This window comes from Enhydra lutris, unplaced genomic scaffold (assembly GCF_002288905.1).
Source record: "Enhydra lutris kenyoni isolate GAN:26980312 unplaced genomic scaffold, ASM228890v2 scaffoldscaffold121, whole genome shotgun sequence".
In the NCBI taxonomy this organism is placed as follows: domain Eukaryota; kingdom Metazoa; phylum Chordata; class Mammalia; order Carnivora; family Mustelidae; genus Enhydra; species Enhydra lutris.
The window spans coordinates 718048-742269 of record NW_019154205.1 but is presented as its reverse complement, the minus strand read 5'-3'; positions in this window follow the sequence as shown (position 1 = coordinate 742269).

Sequence of the window (24222 nt, the reverse complement as noted above, 5' to 3'; positions counted from 1 at the left end):
TGTGGAACACACACCACATTACTTCTATTCATTCATCTGTTGATGGACATCTCAGCTCTTTCCACACTTTGGCTATGTGGACATTACTTCTATAAATATTGGAGATCAGGTGACCCTTTGGATCAATAAATTTGTATCTTTGGGGTAAATACCTAGTACTGCAATTGCTGCATCATAGGGTAGCTTTATTTTTAATTTCTTGAGAAACCTGCATACCATTTTCCAGAGTGGCTGTACCAGCTTCCATTCCCACCAATGGTGGAAAAGTATTCCCCTTTCTCCACATGCTCACCAGTATTTGTTGTTTCCTAATTTGTTAAGTTTAGCTATTCTGACTGGTATCTCATCATGGTTTTGATTTGTATTTCCCTAATGGCAAGTGATGTTGAGCATTTTTTCATGTGATTGTTGGCCATTTGTATGTCTTCTTTGGAGAAATGTCTGTTCATGTCTTCTGCCCATTTCTTGACTGGATTCTTTGTTTCTTTTGGGTGTTGGGTTTAATAGGTTATTTATAGATCTTGGATACTAGATCTTTGTCTAATGTGTCATTTACAGATATCTTCTCCCATTCCATAGGTTGCCTTTTAGTTTTTTTTTTTTTTTTAATTGTTTCCTTGGCTGAGCAGAAGCTTGAGCACTGGGCGTTATATGCAACTGATGGATTCTTGAATGCTACATCTAAAACTAATGATATGTTGGTTAATTGAATTTATTTTTAGAAGCTTTTATTTATTTGAGAGAGAGTGTGAGATACAGAGCATGAGCAGAGGGGAAGGGGCAGAGGAAGAGGGAGAAGCAGACTCCTCACTGAGCAGGGATCCCAATGCAGGGTCTGATCTCAGTACCCCAGGATCATGACCTGAGCCAAAGGCGAACACCTAACTGACTGAGCCACCCAGGTGCCCTTGGCTAACTGAACTCGAAGTAAAAAAAGGGGGGGGGCACCTGGGTGGCTCAGTTCTTAAGCTCAGGTCATGATCCCAGAGTCATGGGATCTATCTCTGCATCGAGCGCCACATTGGGCTCCATGCTCCACAAGGAGCCTATTTCTCCCTCTCCCACTCCCTCTGCTGTGTTCCTTCTCTCACTGTGTCTCTCTCTGTCAAATAAATAAAATCTTAAAAAAATAAAGTAAGAAAAATAAATTCAATGAAATCTATCTATAAAAATATAAATCGACTTAGAGATAAATGAGAACTTAAATAAAATATTCTTTTTTTAAAATTTAATTTTATATTTTCAGTGTTCCAAGATTGATTGTTTATGCACCACACCCAGTGTTCCATGCAATACATGCCCTCCTTAATACCCACCACCAGGTTCACCTAACCCCCTACCCCTCCCTTCCAAAACTCTGTTTGATTCTCAGAGTCCATAGTCTCTCATGGTTTGTGTCCCCCTCTGATTTCCCACAATTCACTTTTCCTTTTCTTCTAATGTCCTCCATGTTATTCCTTATGCTCCATAAGTAAGTAAAATATTCTTAAAACTATAAGAAATATAGGAAGAAGCACAAATGCTTTTCAAGTGAATATGAGTTGGAAAATCACTTTGGATAATAATATTAATTTAATACTGTTGTTTTAATAAAAACAGCTGTGTCTTCTGAATTATCAACATTACCTATAATGTCAGCATACTTTTTTTGAAGATTTTATTTATTTATTTCACAGATAGAGATCACAAGCAGGCGGAGAGAGAGGAGGAAGCTGGCTTCTTGCTGAGCAGAAAGCCTGATGTGAGGCTTGATCCCAGGACCCTGGGATCATGACCTGAGCCAAAGGCAGAGGCTTTAACCAACTGAGCCACCCAGGTGACCCGTCAGCATACATTTTTGTTCTACCCCAATTTCCTACAAAAATAAGGTTTAAAATGGAAAACAGAGGGATGCCTGGCTGGCTCAGTCAGTTAAACATCTGCCTTTGGCTCAGGTCATGATTCCAGTATCCTGGGATTGAGTTCCTCCTTGAGCTCCTTGCTTAGCAGGGATCCAGCTTCTCCTTCTGCCTACCACTCCCTCTACTTGTGCTCTCTCTCTCTCTCTCTCTGACAAAATAAATAAATAAAATGTTTAAAAATAAAAAAATAAAAATATAGAAAACAGATAACAATATGATGGGCTAGTTGATTGGTGTTATATCTGTCTAAAAATTGGTTCCAAAATATTTTTGCTCATTTCCGACCTTAGGTATGGTAAGTTAAGGAATAAATATTCACTCACTGTTGGGTTATTTCTATGTCAGATAAGCTACTGAAACACTACTAACAAAAGTTAAATTTATGTATTTTTTATCATTTTATTATTTTTTATGTTTAATATAGAGAAGATAAATATATTTGTGTCTGTGCATAAACATTTATAATTGTACTATACACAGAAGGTCACCATCATAACCATTTAGGAGACCATAGCCTTTGTCTGCTTGTAAAGATCAGTAATTAGACAGCTGTCTATGAAGAAAACCACCTCTAGAGAGCACTAGAGTACACTTGAGAAAATTTAGCATCAGAATAGGATAAAAAACTTGAGAGACCAAAAAACAAAACAAAACAAAAAACAAAAAACCAGCTTCATTTTTCCTGGATCATCCTATTTCCCAAGTCAGCATTGCTCTTCACCAAGAAAGAACATATCAGGGAAAAGGAATTCTTCTAATGGGAAAAAGGAGAATGGAATGAGTAATAGCTTCCCCAGTTTTTCTGGCCACTGCAAGAACCAGCTTTGGTTTTTTTCCACCCAGAAATTGGCAAAGCTGAGACATTCAGAGATGGTTAGGCAGTACAGACTACAAGTATCAGAATTGCAGCAGGAATAACCACAGTTTACAGTGGCCTCCTCTTCAGAAGACCCCTTCAACTCCTTTGTTGCTAAAGGAACTAATGGCCAGCACAACTTCTATAGATCTCCTATAGATAACACCAGTTTTTGCCTGGTGGACATGTTTGTGGACAGGTATTCATGTTTGTGGACACCAGCCACCTGGGTCTCTCCTCAACATGTAACATGAAAACATATGAAAATATACAACTGGTAAAAGCAAGTATGTAGTCAGATTCAGAATACTCTAGTAATGTAATATGATGGATTATAACCACTTCAATCTAGTATGAAAGTTAATGAACAACAGTATTGGGGGAATGAGTTAAGATGGAGAAATAGGGGGACCTTTGGCTTTCTTCAATCCTTGAACACAGTTGTTTTGAGGTCAGACCACTTGGAACAAACAAGAAATCAACCTGAGGATTGAAAGAAGTATCTCAATGATTGGAAAGAGAAAGTGTGAGGTGTATGGATGTGAACTGGGGGAGAGAAAAACTGCCATGCCACAGAAGTGAGGGAATCCTTTCCACAGGGAAAGAAAATGGAGAGCAAGAGAGAAGGGTTAAGAAAATGCAGTGTCAGGTTTGCACAAGAAGAAAGCCTCTCCAGACCACAGACTGGGGAGTCAGAGGAACTCAGTGTGGCAGGTTTTTTGTAAACAGTGTATGGAGCTCAGTCTCTGAGGTTTTGGAAGTGCATGTCTTTTGCCAGAGTGGAACTATGGTGTGCACTTCTGGGGAGAAGGAGGATGCTTGGCTGGAGAGCACAAAATGGTGTAGGGAACTCCTGGGTCGCAATGGGAGAGATTGTTTCCATTCCTGGAGTACATGTTAGAGGGTGTATTGACTCTTCAAGGACAGAAGACCCTGCAGGTACTAGAAATCAGTCTTTCATTAGGAGGGGCAGAGGCACATGCAGAGAATGGATAACCTGGTCGCTGCTTTTTCAGGGGGCACACCATAGACTCCACGCACTGTGCAGGCATGGGGCTGTTTTTGCGGGACAAAGGACACTATTAATGGCATAGACTCAAATCCAAAGAAGGGAGTGGATCTGTGCAGTGCCCACTCCTTTTAGATTTGGAGTTTTGAATCCAAGTCAGCACACAAAGATAAAATGCAAGAAAGTTGTGGCACTGGGCATGATGATGGCCCTTGTTTTTCTGTGAGGGCGTCCTAAACAGTGAGTTGTGTGAGATACACTCTCTATGGATGAAAGAGTGTGGTGCCATTTTACCCTTGCCACAAACACAGTCAGGCTTCAGAGAGTAACAGAGCAGACTCCAGTAGATGTGGGAGCCAATTATATCAAACCGTGGCCTCCTGTGCTTGGCCAGTACATTTTTACTGCGATGGGATTGATTCTCAGCTAGTGCAATACAGGAAGCACTCCACATGCACCAAAATCAACTGATCATAATTCAGTGTCCCCTTCAAATCTGATAGAAATAGGACCAGGCTGTATTTTTTTTTCCCCGAATTCTTTTTCTTTCTTTCTTTCTTTCTTTCTTTCTTTCTTTCTTTCTTTCTTTCTTTCCTTTCTTCTTCTTCTTCTTCTTCATTAGAATTATAGGATTTTTTTTGTTGGATTTTTTTTTCATTTCCTTTTCTCTTTTTTTCTCTGGATCAGGCTTCTTTTTGTTTTTTGATTTTTCTTTATTTTCCCATATTTTTCTTGGAAATCAGCCTGCTAGCTTTTTAAAAAGATTTTTAAAAATTTCTATTTTTTTTTTTTTTTTGATTGAGGCTTGGGTGCCTATGTATTTCACCCTTAGGACCACCTTTTCCATATCCCATAGGTTTTGGACCAATATGCCTTCATTCTCATTGGCTTCCATGAATTGCTTAAGTCCTTTGGTTTCCTGGTTGACCCAAACATTCTTGAAAATGATGGTGTTTAGGTTCCAAGTGTTTGAATTCCTTCAAAACTTTTTCTTGTGATTGAGTTCTAGTTTCAGAGCATTGTTGTCTGAGAATATGCAGGGAATAATCTCAATCTTTTGGTATTAGTTAAGATCTGAATGGTATTAAGGAGGGCAAGTACTGCATGGAGCACTAGGTGTTATATGTAAACAATGAATCCCGGAACACTACATCAAAATCTAGTGATGTACTTTATGGTGACTAACATAACATAATAAAAAATAATAATTAAAAATTTTTATTTTTAAATTTTGGGCACCTGGGTGGCTAAGTGGATTAAGCCTCTGCCTTCAGCTCAGGTCATGATCTCAGGGTCCTGGGATTAAGCCCCACATCAGGATCTCTGCACAGCAGGGAGCCTGCTTCCCCCTCTCTCTATGCCTTCCTCTCTGCCTACTTGTGATCTCTCTCTCTGTTAAATAAAGAAATAAAAAATCTTTAAATTTTTAAAATTTTTAATTTAAGTTCAATTAGACAACATATAGTACCTCATTAGTTTCAGATAGAATTCAATAATTCATCAGTTGCATACAACACCCCGTGCTCATCAAATCACATGCCCTACTTAATGCCAGTCACCGAATTACCTTCCATCCAGCAACACTTAGTTTGTTTCCTATAGTTAAGACCACGAAAGAATCTTAACTATAGGTTTAAAGCCTTTTAATTACCTGCTTAAAAAAAAATCTTTTCCTTTTTCCTTCTCTCTTTCTCTGTCTGGATCAGACTTTTCTGGATATCAGGCTTTTTCTTTCTCTCTTTTTTCTTTTTCTTTCTTTTTTTCCAAGTTCATTTTAACAAAGTAATCAATATATACCTGGATAAAGGACCAAAAACTCCCCACAGCAAGCAAGGAGGAATTCTGCAGAGGACTGGCCACTGGAAAAGAGCAGACAAAATGTAACAGCAAAGTGAGCACAACATACCCCAGAAACACTTCCTGAAGTTCCAGGCCCTGGACAGTGTATGACCTCTTTTTTTAATATAGTGTTACTCTGAGGTGCAGGAAACACAAGGAGATTTTATAACACACAAAATATATATATAAAAAAAAAACTTAGCCAAAATAACAAGATGGAAGAATTCTTCCCAAAAGAAAGATCAGAAAGGTATCACAGCCAAGGATTTGCTGACAACAGATATAAGCAATATATGTGAAAAATAATTTAGAAAAAACAGTCATAAGACTGCTAACTAGACATGAAAAAAGCAAGAGAAACCCTTGCTGCAGAGGTAAAAGACCTAAAATCTAGTCAGGCTAAAATAAACACTGTAACTGAAATGCAAAACTGACTTGTAGAAGCAGTGGAGAATATAGGTGATATAAAAGGTAAAATTATGGAAAATAAGCAGCTGTAAAGAAGAGGGAAATAATAATATTAGATTACGAGGATAGATTCAGGGAACTTGGCCCTTTCACAAAGAGAAATAATATCTTTGTTATAAGAATCCCATAAGAAGAGCAGAAAAAAGGGGTGGAAGGTTTATTTGAAATTATAGCTGAGAACTTTAATCTGGGGATGGAAACAGGCATGCAAGTCCAAGAGGCACAGAGAAACCCCTAAAAATCAACAAAAACAGGACAACATTACAACATAGTGAAACTTGCAGAACACAAATATAAAGAGATAATTCTGAAAGCAGCTAGGGAAAAAAGGTCTTTGATCTATAAAGGTAGACACATAAGGTTAACAGCAGACCTGTCCATGAAGACTTGGCAGGCTAGAAATGAGTGGCATGATATATTCAATGTGCTAAATGGGGAAAATAAGCACCCAGTAATACTTTATTCAATAAGGTGGTCATTCAGAACATAAAGGTAAAGAGTCTCCAAAGACAAACAAAAACTAAAGGAGTTCATGAACACCAAACAAGAGTTGCAAGAAATGTAAACCTGTACCCCTGAAACAAATAATACATTCTATGTTAATAAGAAAATGTAGCAGACAAATATTATATGCTTTTCAGATGTATGGATGAAAAATAAAAACAATGTAATCAGAATTTTGTTCTTCAAAGATAAAAAAAGTGGAAGGACCACAAATACATGAAGGTTAAAGAACATCCTACTAAAGAATGAATGGGTGGTCTGGAAATGAAAGAAGAATGATAAAAAATACATGGAAGCAGGGGAGGAGGAGCAAGATGGCGGAGAAGTAGGAGTCCCTGTTTCAACCGGTCCCCTAAAGTGAGCTAAATATCTACCAGAACACTCCGAACACCCATAACATCAGCCTGAGATGTAAGGTTATACACTTCTGGATCTCTACAGGGGCAGAAGATCATTAGTGGAGAGATAAAGTGGAGTGGGAACATCCAGACTGATATTGGAAGATAAACAGAATGGGAGGGAGCCACCAGAAGCGACCCTTTGGAAAGTAATACCACAATATGAAAGTGCCCTGTAAGTGGGGACCAGCATTAACTTGAAGTCTGGTTAAAAGCACTCAAAAAGAGCAAAGATCTTAAGGGTCAACTGGAGCAGTTGGGCTGTCAAGAACACGGGCTTAAGCCCACGGTCCCAGAATGGTCACTGCTGGTGACCACACATGTCAGAAAGAGCCCGGAGGGGGGCTCCAGTCTGTGGTTCCTGATCCCATGGCTTTCCGCAGCTTGCATCACAACTCAGGCTGGGCACACTTCCGCCCATGCCTGAAAGAGTCCAGTGTGGGCACCCTCCGGCAGTCTCTGGGCCTGGAGCCTTCCATGATCTACACAGCCACCAGGTCTGGGCACACCCAGCCCGTACCTGAGAGAACCCCGCACAAAATCCAGTCGGGCTCCCTCAGGTCACAGCTTTCCATGACATACGCTGCTGCAGGGTCTGAGCATTCCTGGCATGGGAGTGGGCTCTAGACAGCAGTCCCCACAATGGCAGCCACCCAGGTTCAGCCTTGCCTGGACCAATATCTCTCACAGTTTTAGTTGCACCAGGGATGCAGAGACAAGCAGCAACCTTGGGCGACCACTGAGATGGTGGCTGGGGGTGTGCACTGCCTGTGAGCGTTTGCACTGATCAGCAGACTTTGTAGAGGGGAAGGCTGTGTGGTCTGGGACACCCAGAGGGGAGCACACTGAGGCATCTCTCTGGGAGGAGGTCTGGGTGTGGACAATTTACTTTCCACTAACCCTCCAAAAAACCACAAAAAGCTGCCAAAGAACAAAAACCTCTAGAGAACAAAAGCATGAAAAACCAGTTTCCACAGTGCCCAGCCTCTTGATAGGGGGCAGGGTGACTCAGCCCAAGCAAGGTTGACTGAAAAACAATGTGGCAGACACCTCCCCCAGAAGACAAGCCAAGAGAACAAGAGTACAACCACCACAGGGTCCCCATAAAAGCACAAAACCCCAACATCAGGGGAAAACAATATATTAAGCTCCTGGTATTGCCCCCAAATCTGTATATTTCTTAGATACAACTTTTCTTTCTTCTTTTTTAAAGTTATTTCCCACCATTCTTGTTCTTTTAATTTTTTTAACCTACTTACCATTACAACTTGAGATTTAATACACCATATTCCATAATTTTTTAACTTGAACTTTTTTCATACATATACCTTTGTTTCTTTTTCTTTTTTTTATTATGCATATAGATATAAGTTTCAAGGTAACCCTTTTCCTTATTCAATACTACCCTTATGTATAAACCAGTTTTAATTTCCCTGTATCTCTGGAAAGTTGAGTTCTTTAACAAAGATAAAAAGAGAGAGAGGAGGACTCAAGATGGCAGAGAAGTAGCAGGTTGAGATGACATCAGGTAGCAAGAGATCAGCTAGATAGCTTATCAAACCATTCTGAACACCTATAAATCCAACAGGAGATCGAAGATAAGAAGAGCAACAATTCTAGAAACAGAAAATTGACCACTTTCTGAAAGGTAGGAGCAGCGGAGAACTGAATCCAAAGCGATGGGAAGATAGACCAAGGGGGAGGGGCTGGCTCCCAGCAAGTGGCAGAGCAATGGAGCACAAAATCAGAACTTTTGAAAGTCTGCTCCACTGAGGGACATTGCTCCAGAGGCTAACCCGAGGTGAAGCCCACGTGGGGACAGCGTGGCCTCAGGTCCTGTGGGGTCACAGAAGGATCGGAGGTGTCTGAGTGTCACAGAGCTTGCAGGTATTAGAGCAGGGAAGCCGCCTACAGAGACAGAGCTGAGGAGTGAGCTCTCAACTCGGGGTTACCTTGAACGTTATCTGTGGCACAGGCCACTGCTCTGTGAGTGGGGTCCCCACAAGATCCAGGGAGACCCCCCCAGAAGCCCTCAGGGATCTGTGGGGTTCAGAGACTCCAGGTGGAGCTCTGTGCCAGAAACAGAGACGCTTGGTCACAGGCTGGGTGAGCTCCGAGTGCAGATGGAGGCCAGGGAGATGGGAGTGACTGAGCGCTTTTCTCCGAGGGTGCACTGAGGAGTGGGGCCCCAAGCTCTCGGCTCCTCTGGGCTGGAGATTGGGAGGCCGCCATTTTCATTCCTGTCCTCAGGAACTCTATGGAAAGTGTTCAGGGAACAAAAGCTCCCGAAAGCAAACCTGAGCAGATTACTTAGCCCTGCTCCTGGTAAGGGCGGTGCAATTCTGCCTCGGGCAAAGACACTTGATAATCACTGCAACAGGCCTCTCTCCCAAAAGATCAACAAGAAATCCAGCCAAGACCAAGTTCACTTACCAAGGAGAACAGTGGAATTCCAGAGGAGGAGAAAGCAAAGCATGGAATTCATGGCTTTCTCCCCATGATTCTTTAGTCTTGCAAAGTTAATTAATTGTTTTTAATTTTATATTTTTTTCTTCTGCTAATTTTTTTAAACTTTTACCCTTTCCTCTTTTAATGTTTTCTAACTAGTTTATCTTAATACCTTTCATAAAAAAAATCGTTTTTGAACCTTCATCATTATAGTCATATTTTATCCTTCATTGTATCTAATTTTCTTTTTTGTATACTCATAGGGTTTTTTCATCTAAAAAATTTGGGGTACAACTTCTAATAGATCAAAATACACCCTAAATCTAGCACCAGGCCTGTTCTAGTCTCCAACCCAAGCAAATTCTCTGCACCTTCTTTTTCTTTATTCTCCCAACCAACTTGCCGTATCAACTCCTTTTTTATAAATTAAAAAAAAATTTCATCTTTATAGTAATATTCCATCCCTTCATTGTGTTTACTCTTATATATGTTTTTCAATCTTTAAATTTTGGGGAGGTAGTTTCTTCTAAGAGACCAAAATACTCCCCACATTAAGTGGGGGGACACTCTTCAAGTCACCAGTCCAATATATATTTTTTTCTTTTTTATATTTTTTAGTTATTTGTTTTCTTTTTTTAATTTTTTTTTCTGAGATTCTTTTTCAACCCTCCCCCCCACAATTTGGGGGTCTCTTCTGATTTGGTTAAAGCACATTTTCCGGGTGTCTTTGCCACCTTTCTAGTATTTTATTTGCTCCTTCATATATTCTTATCTGGACAAAATGACAAGACAGAAAAACTCACCACAGAAAAAGAACAAGAGGCAGTACCAAAGGCTAGGGACCTAATCAATACAGACATGGGTAATATATCAGATCTAGAGTTCAGAAGGACGATTCTCAAGGTTCTAGCCGGGCTCAAAAAATGCATGGAAGATATTAGAGAAAAGCTGTCAGGAGAAATAGAAGCCCTTTCTGGAGAAATAAAAGAACTAAAATCTAACCAAGTTGAAATAAAAAAAAGCTATTAATGAGGTGCAATAAAAAATGGAGGCTCTTACTGCAGGATAAATGAGGCAGAAGAAAGAATTAGCGATATAGAAGACCAAATGAAAGAGAATAAAAAAGCTGAGCAAAAGAGGGACAAACAGCTACTGGACCACGAGGGCAGAATTCGAGAGATAAGTGACACCATAAGATGAAACAACATTAGAATAATTGGGATTCCAAAAGAAGAAGAAAGAGAGGGGGAGCAGAAGGTATATTGAAAAGAATTATTGTAGAGAATTTCCCAAATATGGCAAAGGGAACAAGCATCAAAATCCAGGAGGTGCAGGGAACCCCCCTCAAAATCAATAAGAATAGGTCCACACCCCGTCATCTAATAGTAAAATTTACAAGTCTTAGTGACAAAGAGAAAACCCTGAAAGCAGCCCAGGACAAGAAGTCTGTAACATACAATGGTAAAAATATTAGATTGGCAGCAGACTTATCCACAGAGACCTGGCAGGCCAGAAAGAACTGGCATGATATATTCAGAGCACTAAATGAGAAAAACATGCAGCAGCCAAGAATACTATATCCAGCTAGGCTATTATTGAAAATAGAAGGAGAGATAAAAAGCTTCCAGGACCAACAAAAACTAAAAGAATTTGCAAACACCAGACCAGCTTTACAGAAAATATTGAAAGGGGTCCTCTAAGCAAAGAGACACCTTAAAAGTAGTAGACCAGAAAGGAACAGAGACAATATACAGTAACAGTCACCTTACAGGCAGTACAATGGCACGAAATTCATATCTCTTAAAAGTTACCCTGAATGTTAATGGGCTAAATGCCCCAATCAAAAGACACAGGGTATCAGAATGGATTAAAAAACAAAACCCATCAATATGCTGCCTACAAGAAACACATTTTAGACCCAAAGACACCCCCAGATTTAACGTGAGAGGGCTGAAAACAATTTACCATGCTAATGGACATCAAAAGAAAGCTGGGGTGGCAATCCTTATATCAGATCAATTAGACTTTAAGCCAAAGACTATATTAAGAGATGAGGAAGGACACTATATAATACTCAAAGAGTCTGTCCAACAAGAAGAACTAACAATTTTAAATATCTATGCCCCTAACATGGGAGCAGCCAACTGTATAAACCAATTAATAACAAAATCAAAGAAAAACATCGACAATAATACAATAATAGTACGGGACATAAACACCCCCCTCACTGAGATGGACAGATCATCCAAGCAAAAGATTAAAAAGTAAATAAAGGCCTTAAATGACACACTGGACCAGATGGACATCACAAATACATTCAGAATATTCCATCCCAAAGCAACAGAATACACATTATTCTCTAGTGCACATGGAACATTCTTCAGAATAGATCACATGCTGAGTCATAAATTAGGTCTCAACTGGTATCAAAATATTGGGATCATTCCCTGCATATTTTCAGACCACAATGCTCTGAAGCTAGAACTCAATCACAAGAGGACATTTGGAAAGAACCCAAATACATGGAGACTAAACAGCATCCTTCTAAAGAATTAATGGGTAAACCAGGAAATTAAAGAATTGAAAAAAATTCATGGAAACAAATGATAATGAAAACACAACTGTTTGAAATCTGTGGGACACAGCAAAGGCAGTCTTGAGAGGAAAATATATAGCGATACAAGCCTTTCTCAAGAAACAAGAAAGGCCTCAAATACAAAACCTAACCCTACACCTAAAGGAGCTGGAGAAAGAACAAGAAAGAAACCCTAAACCCAGCAGGAGAAGAGAAATCATAAAGATCAGAGGAGTAATCAATGAAATATAAACAAACAAACAAAAAAGAACAATCAACAAAAGTAGGAGGTGGTTCTTTGAAAGAATTAATAAGATTGGTAAGGCCCTAGCCAGACTTATCAAAAAGAAAAGCAAAAGGACCCAAATAAATAAAATCATGAATGAAAGAGGAGAGATCACAACCAACACCAAAGAAATATAAACAATTATAAGAACATATAATGAGCAACTATACGCCAACAAATTTGACAATCTGGAAGAAATGGATACATTTCTAGAGACATATAAACTACCACAACTGAACCAGGAAGAAATAAAAAACCCGAACAGACCCATAACCAGTAAGGAGATCAAAACAGTCATCAAAAATCTCCAAGGAAACAAAAACCCAGGGCCAGACGGCTTCCCAGGGAAATTCTACCAAACATTTAAAGAAGAATTAACTCCTATTCTCCTGAAACTGTTTCAAAAAATAGACATGGAAGGAAAACTTCCCAACTCATTTTATGAGGCCACCATTACCTTGATCCCAAAACCAGACAAAGATCCTATCAAAAAAGAGAATCACAGCCCAATATCCTTGATGAACACAGATGTGAAAATTCTCACGAAAATACTAACCAATAGGATCCAATGGTACATTTAAAGGATTATTCACCACGACCAAGTGGGATTTATTCCAGGGCTGCAAGGTTGGTTCAACATCCGCAAATCAATCAATGTGATACAATAAATTACTAAAAGAAAGAAGAAGAACCATACAATACTCTCAATAGTTGCTGAAAAAGCATTTGACAAAGTACAGCATCCCTTTCTGATCAAAACTCTTCAAAGTGTAGGGATAGAGGGCACAAACCACAATACTATCAAAGCCAACTATGAAAAACCTACTGCAAATATCATTCTCAATGGAGAAAAACTGAGAGTTTTTCCTCTAAGGTCAGGAGCACGGCAGCAATGTCCATTATCACTACTGCTATTCAACATAGTACTAGAAGTCCTAGCCTCAGCAATCAGACAACAAAAAGAAATTAAAGGCATCCAAATTGGCAAAGAAGAAGTCAAAGTATCGCTCTTTGCAGATGATATGATACTCTATGTGGAAAACCCAAAAGACTCTACTCCAAATCTGCTAGAACTTGTACAGGAATTCAGTAAATTGTCAGGATATAAAATCAATGCACAGAAATCAGTTGCATTTCTTTACACCAACAAGACAAAAGATAGAGAAATTAGGGAGTGAATCCCATTTACAATTACACCCCAAACCATAAGATACCTAGGAATAAACCCAACCAAAGAGACAAATAATCTATACTCAGAAAACTATAAAGTATTCATGAAAGAAATTGAGGAAGACACAAAGAAATGGAAAAATGTTCCATGCTCATGGACTGGAAGAACAAATATTGTGAAAATGTTTATGCTACCTAAAGCAATATACACATTTAATGCAATCCCTATCAAAATCCCATCCATTTTTTTTTCAAGGAAATGGAATGAATAATCCTAAAATTTGTATGGAACCAGAAAAGACCTCAAATAGCCAGAGGACTATTGAGAAAGAAAGCCAAAGTTGGTGGCATTATAATTCCAGACTTCAAGCTCTATTACAAAGCTGTCATCATCAAGACAGTATGGTACTGGCACAAACACAGACCATAGATCAATGGAATAGAATAGAGAGCCCAGAAATAGACCCTCAACTCTATGGTCAACCAATCTTCAACAAAGCAGGAACGAATGTCCAATGGAAAAAGGACAGCCTCTTCAACAAATGGTGTTGGGAAAATTAGACAGCCACATGCAGAAAAATGAAATTGGACAGTTTCCTTACACCACACATGAAAATAAACTCCAAATGGATGAAGGACCTCAATGTGAGAAAGGAATCCATCAAAATCCTTGTGGAGAACACAGGCAGTAACCTCTTTGACCTCAGCTGCAGCAACTGCTTCCTAGAAACATCGCCAAAGGCAAGGGAAGCAAGGACAAAAATGAACTATTGGGACTTCATCAAGATCAAAAGCTTTTGCACAGCAAAGAAAACAGTTAACAAAACCAAAGAACAACTGAGAGAATGGGAGAAGATATTTGTGAACAACATATCAGATAAAGCGCTGGTATCCAAAATCTATAAAGAGCTTAGCAAAGTCAACACCCAAAGAACAAATAATCTGATCAAGAAATGGGCAGAGGACATGAACAGACATTTCTGCAAAGAAGACATCCAGAGGGCCAACAGATACATGAAAAAGTGCTCCACATCACTCGGTATCAGGGAATTACAAATCAAAACCACAATGAGATACTGCCTCACATCAGTCAGAATGGCTAAAATTAACAAGTCAGGAAATGACAGATGCTGGCGAGGATGTGGAGAAAGCAGAACCCTCCTACACTATTGGTAGGAATGCAAGCTGGTGCAACCACTCTGGAAAACAGCATGGAGGTTCCTCAAAAATTTGAAAATAGAACTACCCTATGACCCAGCAATTGCACTACTGGGTATTTACCCTAAAGATACAAAGTGGTGATCCGAAGGGCCCCGTGCACCTGAATGTTTATAGCAGCAATGTCCACAATAGCCAAACTATGGAAAGAACCTAGATGTCCATCAACAGATGAATGGAAGAAGTGGTATATATCTACAATGGAATACTATGCAGCCATCAAAAGAAATGAAATCTTGCCATTTGGGATGATGTGGATGGAACTAGAGGGTATTAGGCTAGCAAAATACATCAATCAGAGAAAGACAATTATCATATGATCTCCCTGATATGAGGAAGTTGAGAGGCAATGTGGGGTGTTTGGGGGGTAGGAAAGGAATAAATGAAACAAGATGAGATCAGGAGGGAGACAAACCATAAGAGACTCTTAATGTCACAAAACAACCTGAGGGTGGCGGTGGGGAGGGGAGTAGGGAGAGGGTGGTGGGGTTATGGACATTGGGAAGGGTGTGTGATATAGTGAGTGTTGTGAAGTGTGTAAACCTAGCGATTCACAGACCTGTGCCCCTGGGGCTAGTAATACATTATATGTTTATAAAAAAATTAAAAATTTTAAAAAAATTAAAAAAATTAAAAAAATAAATATACAATTATAAATACAATAAATATGAGGCCATCCAAAAAAAAAAAAGACAAAGATAACAAGATATACCCAGGAATAACTGAAATAAACTTCCTTGTCCAAATTGAGGGTTTATTACCAACTTCCCATCTTATTCTTCTGTCAGTGTTTCTATGTATTTGTTTTTGTTCTGGTATTATATAAATCTTATTCTTGGGGTTCATTTTGGCTGGGGTTTTTTTTTTCTTGCTTGTCTATTACTTTTGTCGACATTTTTGTTCATTCATTTTTGTTTATGTGCCTTATAAATCTTACTTTGGGGCTCATTTTAGCTGGGTTTTCTCTTTTTCTTTCTCCATTCTCTTTCTCCTCTTTTCTTTTTTCTTTCATTTTGGTGGTGACTTCTGATTGCTCTGAAACTTTCCAGGGTGCACCTGCCCTAGATTGTGGTTCATATATTCAGCTATACATCCCCTTAACTACCTCTCACCAAAATGACTAAAAGGAGGAATACCCAACAGAGGAAAAATTCAGAGACTGTGCCCTCTTCCACAGAACTATTGGATATGGATATAAACAGTAGGTTTGAAGGGGAATTCAGGGTAACAACTATCCAGGCAATGGTTAGGTTGGAGAAGACCATTAGTGGAAACATAGAAGTTCTGCAGGTAGAAATGAGGGCCAATCTGGTAGTACTAAAAAATGCTATCAATGAGATCCAAACTATTCTAAATACTCTAACAGCTAGGGTAACCAAGGCAGAAGATCAAATTAGTAATCTAGAAGAAAAACTGATAGAAAAGGAGGATCAGGAGGAGGCCTGGAACAAGCACCTTTAGAAGCCGTGAAATCAGAATTAGGGAAATAAATGATGCCATGAAATGCTCCAATGTCATAATTATTGGGATCCCTGAGGGGGTGGAGAAAGAGAGAAGACTACAAGATATAGTTGAACAAATTCTGGATGAACATTTCCCTAATCTGGAGAATGGAAAAAGTGCTCATGTTGTAGAGGCCGAAGGGATACCCCCAAGATCAACGAGTTTAGAAAGACTTCCAGACACTTAATTGTGAAATTCATGAATCATAATTTCACATAGTATGTCTTAAGGGAAGCTAGCGGGAAGAGATTCCTCACTTACAGAGGAACACCAATCACTAAAACATCAGACATGCCGACAGAAACCAGGCAAGCCATAAAGGACTGGCAAGACATATTCAGGACACTAAATGAGAAGAACATGCAGCCAAGAATATTTTATCCAGCAAAGTTGACACTCAAAATGGATGGAGAGATAAAGAGCTTCCAAGGCTTCCAAGTTTTAAAAGAGTTTCTGACCACCAAGCCAGCCCTGCAAGAAATATTAAGAGGGGTCTATAAAAGAAGAATGAACCCAAGAGAAACACAGAGCAGAAAGTTACAGAGACAATCTATATAGACAAGGACTTCACAGGCAACATGACGTCAATAAAAACATACCTATCAGTAATCACTCTCAACGTGAATGGCCTAAATGCTCCCATAAAATGGCACAGGGTTTCAGATTGGATAAAACAACAGGACCCATCCATATGCAATCTACAAAAGAGACATTTTGAAATTAAGATACATCCAGACTGAAAGTGAAGGGATGGAGAATCATCTTTCATGCCAACAGGTCTCCAAAGAAAATTGGGGTAGTGATTCTCATATTAGATAAATTAGATTTTAAGCTAAAGACTGTAGTCAGAGATAAAGAAGGACACTACATCATTCTTAAAGGGTCTATCCACCAAGAAGATCTAACAATTGTAAATATGTATTCCCTCAATATGGGAGCAGCTAACTACATAAGCCAATGTTTAATCAAAATAAACAGTCATAGGGCGCCTGGGTGGCTCAGTGGGTTAAGCCTCTGCCTTCGGCTCAGGTCATGATCCCAGGGTCCTGGGATTGAGCCCCGCATCAGGCTCTCTGCTCAGCAGGGAGTCTGCTTCCTCCTCTCTCTCTCTCTCTCTCTCTCTGCCTGCCTCTCTGCCTACTTGTGATCTCTGCCTGTCAAATAAATAAATAAAATCTTAAAAAAAATAAACAGTCATATTGATATGAATATATTAATTGTAGGGGAACTTAATATGCCACTCTCAGTAATAAATAGATCATCCAAGCAGAAAATCAATAAGGAAACAAAAGCTTTGAATGACACATTGTACCAGATGGACCTCATAGATATATACAGAACAGTCCACCCTAAAACGACAGAATACTCATTCTTCTCGAGCACACATAGAACTTTCTCCAGAGTAGACCACGTACTGACTCACAAATCAGGGCTCAACCGATACCAAGAGATTGAGATTATTCCCTGCATATTCTCAGACCACAATGCTTTGGAACCTGAACTCAACCAGAAGAAAATGTTTGGGAGGAATTCAAACAGTGGGAAGCTAAGGCCATCCTGCTCAAGAATGTTTGGATAAACCAGGAAGTCAAAGAAGAATGTAAACAACTCATGGAAACCAATGAGAATGAAGACACTTTGGTCCAAAACTCATGGGATATGGCAAAGGTGGTCCTAAGTGGGGAATACATAGCCATCCAAGCCTCAGTGAAATACATGGAAAATCCAGAATTCACCAACTTTCTCTACACCTTAAGGAACTGGAAAATCAGTAACAAATTAAGCCAACCCCACACACAAGATCATATCACAGATCAGTAAGATAGTAACTAGAGATACCAGAAAAGACCATGAATAGCCAAAAGGAAGTTCAAAAGAAAACCAAAGCTGGAGGAATCACAATTCCAGACTTTACGTCATATTACAAATCTGTGATCATCAAGACAGAATGGCACTGGCATGAAAACAGATACATTGATCAATTGAACAAAATAGCGAACCCAGAAACAGACCCACAACTATAGGGTCAATTAATCTTCAACAAAGCTGGAAAAAACATCCAGTGGAAAAATGACCATCTCTTCAACAAATGTTGTTGGGAAAACTGGACAGCCACATGCAGAAAAAATGAAATTGTATCACCATCTTACACCATTGAGAAAAATAAATTCAAAATGGATGAACAACTTAAATGTGAGACTGGAATTCAACAAAATCGTAGAGGAGAACACAAGTAGCAACCTCTTTGACCTCGGTCACAGCAACTTCTTGTTAGCCACGTCTCTAAAGGTATGGGAAACAAAAGCAAAAATGAATTATTGGGACTTCTTTAAGATAAAAAGACTTTGCACAGTAAAGAAGATGTCAACCAAACTAAAAGGCATCCTACAAACTGGGAGGAGATGTTTGCAAATGTCTTATCAGATAAAGGGCTAGTATCCAAAATCTATAAAGAATTTCTCAAAATCAACACTCCAAAAACAAATAATCCAGTCAAGAAATAGGCTGAAGAAATCAGCAGACATTTCTCCAAAGAAGACATAGAAATGGCTTATAGAAACATAAAAACATGTTCAACATCATTTGGCATCAGGGAAATACATACCAAAACCACAATGAGATACCACCCCATACCTGGCAGAATGGCTAAAATTAACAAAAAGGAAACAACATACGTTGGCCCAGAAAAGGATACCCTCTTACACTTTTGGTGGGCATGCAAAGTGGTACAGACACACTGGAAAACAGTATGGAGGTTCCTCAAAAAGTGAAAAATCGAGGAGGGGGTAAAAAGGCAGAGAAGTAGGAGACCATTTCAACTGGTCCCCTAATGTGAGCTGATTATCTACCAGAACACTCTGAAAAACCATGAAATGACCCTTAGATGTAGGATTATACACTTCTGGATCTCTACAGGAACAGAAGATGGCAGTGGTGAAGTAAAGCAGTGGAGTTTGATATTGCAGGATAAACAGAAGGGGGAGGGAGCCACCAGAAGCTACCCATTGGAAAGTAATACCACAATACCAAAGTGCCCTGTGATTGGGGACCAGCATTAACTTGGAGTCTGGTTAAAAGCACTCATAAAAAGCGAAGTATTTTAAGGGGAAACTGGAGGAATTGGGTGGTCATGGGCTTGGGCTTAGGCCCATGGACCCAGGACAGCCACCAAAAGTGACCACCCATGCCAGAGAGAGTGCAGCAAAGCATCCAGGCTGTGGTCTCTGACCCCTCTGCCCCCCACTGTGCGAGAGAGTTAGGTGTGAACACCAACCAGCACTCTCTAGAACCACAGCATTTTGCACTCCGCAGGTGCGCTGCCTGACCAGGGCCTGAGCAGCCCTCCACACCTTCCCCTGAGAAAGGTCCACGTGGGCACTAGCCAGTGGTCTCTAGGACTGGCTGAGAGTCTGAACACTCCCAGCCCGGGGGCAGGGGGGTGGGGGGCGGAGCCATGAATATCTCAGCCTGCTATCTCTGGTTGGGATCCCTCCAGCAGTCTGGACCTGCCCAGAGAGCAGCCGAGCAAAGACAGCCACTGGAAGCGGGCTCCTTGGACAAATATCCCTTGATGTTTCAGTAATATGGGGGTGCAGAGACAATCAGGAGCTTCTGTGACCCCTGAGAGAGTGGCTGGTGATGTGCTCTGCCAGTGGGAGGTGGCAGAGGGGGAGTCTGTGGTGTTCAGGACCCCACAGAGGAGAACAGACTGAGGCTGCTCTCTGAGACAGAGGTCGGGGTGTGTAGTTTGCTTTCCTCTAAACCTCCAAAGAACCGCCAAAAGCCGCCAAGGGGGAAAAAACAAAACAAACAAACAAACAAAACAAAAACCAAAAACCAAAAAAACAAAACAAACCTCCAGAGAACAAAAGCTTGAAAAAGCGGTTTCCTCACAATCCAGCCTCCTGATAGGGGGCAGGAGGACTCAACCCAAGCAAGACTGCCTGAAAAACAATGAGGCAGGCCCCTCCCCAGAAAGTCAGCCAAAAAACCAAGAGGACAACCACCACAAGGTCCCCATAAAACTGTAAAACCCAAAATCAGGGGAAAAGAAGATATTGAGCTCCTGGTATTGCCCTAAAACCTGTATATTTCATAGATACAAATTTTATTTTTAATTTGTTCCCACTATTCTCATATTTTTTAATTAAAAAAAAATTAACTTATTTACCGTCATAATGAGAGATTCAATACAATAAATTACATAATAACCTTTTAACGTGAACTTTTTTGATATATATACCTGTGTTTTCCTTTTGCTTTTCTATTTTTTTAATGTTCATATAGAGATAAGCTTCAAGGTAATCATCTTTCCCCAATCAATACTACCCCTATATATAAACCACTTTCAAACCCCTTTATCTCTGGAAAGTTGAGTCCTGCAACAAAGATATCAAGATACATTCAGGAAGAATAAAAATAACCTTCCTTGACCACAGTGAGGATTTATAACCAACTCCCATCTTTTTCTTCTGTCAGTGTTTCTGTGTATTTGTTTTTGTTCTGGTAGTATATGAATCTTATACTTGGGATTCATTTTGGCTGGGTTCTTTTATTCTTGTCATTTACTTTTGTTGGCCTTTTTTTGGTCGTTTTTGTTTGTATACCGTATAAATCTTACCTTTGTGGCCCATTCAGTCTTCTCTCTCTCTTTTTTTTTTTCTGTCTCTCTCTTTCTTTCTCTCTCTCTCTTTTTTTCTTTTTTCTTTATTTTTGGTGTGGACTCTTGATTGCTCAGAAGCATTCCAGGGTGCACCTTGCCTGGATCATGGTTGATACATTCAGCTACACATCCCCTCAGCCATGTCTCACCAAAACGACTAGGAGGAGGAATGCCCAACAGAGGGAAAAAATCAGAGACTACTCCCTCTCCATCTATTGAACATGGACATAAGCAGTATGTTGGAAAGGGAATTCAGGCTAACAATTATCCAGGCAATGGCTAAGATGGAGAAAACTATTAATGACAATATGGAATCAATTAGGGCAGAAGTGAAAGCCACCAGGGAATAAGTTAAAAATGCTATCAATGAATTCCAATCTTATCTAAATTTTCAAACAGCTAGGGTAACTGAGGCAAAAGACAGAATTAGTGATCTAGAGGAAAAACTTAGAAAAAGGATTAGGAGGAGGCCAAGAACAAACAGCTTAGAAGTCACTAAACAGAATTAGGGAAATAAGTGATGCCATGAAACATTCCAACGTCAGAATTGTTGGGATCCCTGAGGGGGAGGAGAAAGAAAGAAGACTAGAAGATATTGTTGAACAAATTCTCCATGAAAATTTCCCCAATCTGGCTAATGGAACCAGCGTTCATGTCCTAGAGGCAGAAAGGCCTGCCCTCAAGATCATAGGATCTAGAAAGACCTTGAGACACCTGATTGTGAAACTGACGAATCATAATTTTAGACAGGAGCTCTTGAGAGCAGCTAGGGGGAAGAGATTCCTTAAGTACAGATGAAGGCCCATCAGAATAACGTCAGACCTCCCCACAGAAATCTAGCAAGACAGAAAGGACTGGCAAGACGTATTCAAGGCATTAAATGAGAAGAACATGCAGCCATGGATACTTTATCCAACAAGGTTGACATTCAAAATGAATGGAGAGATAAAGAGTTTCCAAGACCAGCAAGGATTAAAAGAGTATGTGACCACCAAGCCGGCACTACAAGAACTATTAAGCGGGTTTCCTTAAAAGAAGAAAGAACCCAAGAGTGTCATACAACAGAAATTTATGGAGACAATCTATAGAAACAAGGACTTCACAGGCAACACGACGTCAATAAACACGTATCTCTCAATGTGAACAGCCTAAACACTCCCATCACATGGCCCATGATTGCAGATTGGATAGAAAGGCAGTACCCATCCATATTTTGTCTACAAGAGACACAATTGAACCTATGGATACATCCAGACCGAAAGTGAAGGGATGGAGAAGCATCTTTCAGGCCAATGGGCCTCAAAAGAAAGCTGGGGTAGTGATTCTCATATCAGATAAATTAGGTTTTAAACTAAAGACTGTAGTCAGAGTTAAAGAAGGACACTGCATCATCCTTAAAGTGTCTATCCACCAAGAATATCTATCAATTTTAAATATTTACACCCCCAGAATGGGAACAGCCAACTACATAAGACAACTGTTATTCAGGATAAAAAGTCATATTGATATGAACACATTAATAGTAGGGGAACTTAACATGCCACCCTCAGTAATAGACAGATCTTCCAAGCAGAAAATCAATAAAGAAACAAGAGCTTTGAATGACACTTTGGACCAGATGGACCTCATAGACACAACATTCCACCCTAAAATAATAGAATACTCATTCTTCTCGAGTGCACATGGAAGTTTCTCCAGAATAGACCACATACTGGGTAACAAATCAGGGCTCAATGGATACAAGAAGATTGAGATTATTCCCTGCATATTCTCAGACCACAATGCTTTGAAACTGGAGCTCAATCACAAGAAAAATTTTGGAAGGAACTCAAACACCTGGGAGCTAAAGACCACCTTGCTTAAGAATGTTTGGGTCAGCCAGAAAATCAAATAACTTAAACAATTCATGGAAAACAATGAAAATGAGGACACTCTGGTCAAACCCTATGGGATACAACAAAGGCAGTCCTAAGGGGGAAATACATAGCCATCGTAGCCTCCCTCAAAAAAAAAAAAAAAAAAAAAGGAAAAATCCAGAATACACCAGATCTCTTTACACCTTAAAGAACTGGAGAATCAACAACAAATTAGGCCAACCCCATGCACAAGAAGGAAAATAATCAAGATTAAAGCAGAGATCAAGGAGAGAGGTACGAAAGATACAGTAGAACACATCAATGAAACTAGAAGCAGGTTTTTGGAAATAATCAATAAGATTGATAAACCATTGGCCAAACTAATCCAAAAGAAAAGAGAGAAGGCCCAAATTAATAAAATTATGAATGAAAAGGGAGAGATCACAACTAACACCAAGGAAATAGAAACAATCATCAGAAATTATTATCAACAGTTATATGCCGATAAGTTAAGCAACCTAGTTGAATGGATATATTCCTGGAAAACTATGAACTTCCAAAATTGAACCAGGAAGAAACTGACAACATGAATAGACTGATATCTAGTAATGAGATTGAAGCAATGATCAAAAACCTCCCAAAATACAAGAGCCCAGGACCTGATGGATTCCCTGGGGAATTCTATCAAAGTTTCAAAGAAGAAATAACACCTATTCTCCTGAAGCTGTTTCAAAAAATTAAAGCAGATGGAAAACTTCCAGACTCTTTTTATGAAGCCAGCATTACTCTGATCCTCAAACAAGGCAAAGACCCCACCAAAAAGGAGAATTTCAGACCAATATCTCTGATGAATATGGATGCTAAGATTCTCAACAAGATCCTAGCTAATAGGATCCAATAATACATTAAAAAGATTATCCATCATGACCAGATGTGATTTTTCCCTGGGATACAAAGGTGGTTCAACATTTGCAAATCAATTAATGTGATAGAACAAATCCATAAGAGAAGAGAGAAGAACCACATGGTTCTCTTCAATTGGTATAGGAAAAGCCTTTGACAAGATACAGCATCCGTTCTTGATTAAAACGTTTCAAAGTATAGGGATATAGGAAACATTCCTCAACTTCATAAAAATCTATCTCTGAAAAACCCACAGTGAATATCATCCTCAATGGGGAGAAGCTGACAGCCTTCCCTTTGAGATCAGGAACACTACAAGGATGCCCAGTCTAGCCACTCTTTTTCAACATAGTAATAGAAGTACTAGAAACAGCCATCAGACAACAAAGAGAAATAAAAGGTATTCAAATTAGCAATGAAGAAGTCAAACTCTCTTTCTTCGCAGATAACATGATCCTTTATATGAGAAACCCAAAAGATTCCACCCTCAAACTACTAGAACACATACAGCAATTCAGTAATGTGGCAGGATACAAAATCAATGTACATAAATCAGTTGCTTTCTTATACAGTAACAATGAAAGTACAGAAAGGGAAATTAGAGAATCAATTCCATTTACTATAG